The 1,072-nt window shown below is 36.1% G+C and overlaps 1 non-coding gene across 1 annotated transcript; it reads right to left on the bottom strand.

Moving 5' to 3' along the window:
- Positions 1 to 640: 640 nt before the first annotated feature.
- LOC120264059 lies at positions 641 to 747 on the bottom strand. The gene has a single exon (XR_005537240.1). It is a non-coding gene; the product is annotated as a small nucleolar RNA R71 (small nucleolar RNA).
- Positions 748 to 1,072: the final 325 nt, after the last annotated feature.

The raw sequence follows: 1,072 nt of genomic DNA, 5'->3' as shown, positions 1-1,072 counted from the left end.
CAAAAAACTCTGGTTTTACTTTATAATTCATTGTTCTTGATTTTTTCTTCTTCTTTTCTTTATATCAAAATTGTTAAATTTGAATGCAAAAGTTTAGTACAGAAAATCTCATACCTTTTGACTCTGAAATGGAATATACGTGTTGCAGCAACAGGAAGGAGAAAAGACTTACAAATAATCAATCGCCAGATGCCATGGATAATCCTTGGGAAGAAAGAGCTAGGAGCAATGCACCAGAAAATGAGCAAGTATTTAATAATCCAATGGTGGCCAATCAAACAATAGTTTGCATGATTATGCAATGACATCTACTTGCATTCAACCAACGATTAGGAGGCCGATAATTCAAGTGAACAACTTTGAGCTGAAACCTGTGACTCTTCAAATGATTCAAGCAATCCAGTTCAGTGGGCTGCCTAATGAAGACCCCAATCTTCATATCACGAACTTTCTTGAAGTTTGTAATATAGTTTAGTATAGTGGAGTGGATGATGAAGTCGTTTGTCTGTGTCTATTTCCTTTCTCTCTGAGGGATAAAGCAAGAAATTGATTGAATTCATTGCCACCAGATTCCATTGTTACATGGGATGATCTAGTTCAGAAATTCCTTGCCAAAATCTTTCCATCAGCCAAAATAACAAAGATGCGGATTGAAATTAACAATTTTGCTCAATACGAAGGCGAGACTTTATATGAGGCTTGGGAAAGATATAAGGAATTATTAAGGAAATGTCCTCATCATGGGTTACATAAGTGGATGCAGATTCAAAACTTTTACCAAGTCATAAATAGCACCACTAGAACACTAGTGGATGTATCTGTAGGTTGAGCTTTAATGAAAAAAAAACTATAGATGAGGCGTATGAATTGCGAGAAGATATGGCTGCTAAAAACTAGCAATGGCCTAATGAGCGAAACATGCTAAGGAAGGTGGCTGTAGTACATGAGGTAGATGTCATTACTAACCTTTCAACCCAAATAGTAGTACTCTTAAAGCAATTAAAGAATAGTAATTTGGCAGCAAATGCAATAAAGGCTATATCTCTGGGTTGTGAAATGTGTAATGGGCCTC

This window comes from Dioscorea cayenensis, chromosome 6 (genome assembly GCF_009730915.1).
Source record: "Dioscorea cayenensis subsp. rotundata cultivar TDr96_F1 chromosome 6, TDr96_F1_v2_PseudoChromosome.rev07_lg8_w22 25.fasta, whole genome shotgun sequence".
NCBI lineage: Eukaryota > Viridiplantae > Streptophyta > Magnoliopsida > Dioscoreales > Dioscoreaceae > Dioscorea > Dioscorea cayenensis.
The sequence above is the reverse complement of the archived record's forward strand: the minus strand, read 5'-3'. Positions and strand labels throughout refer to the sequence as shown.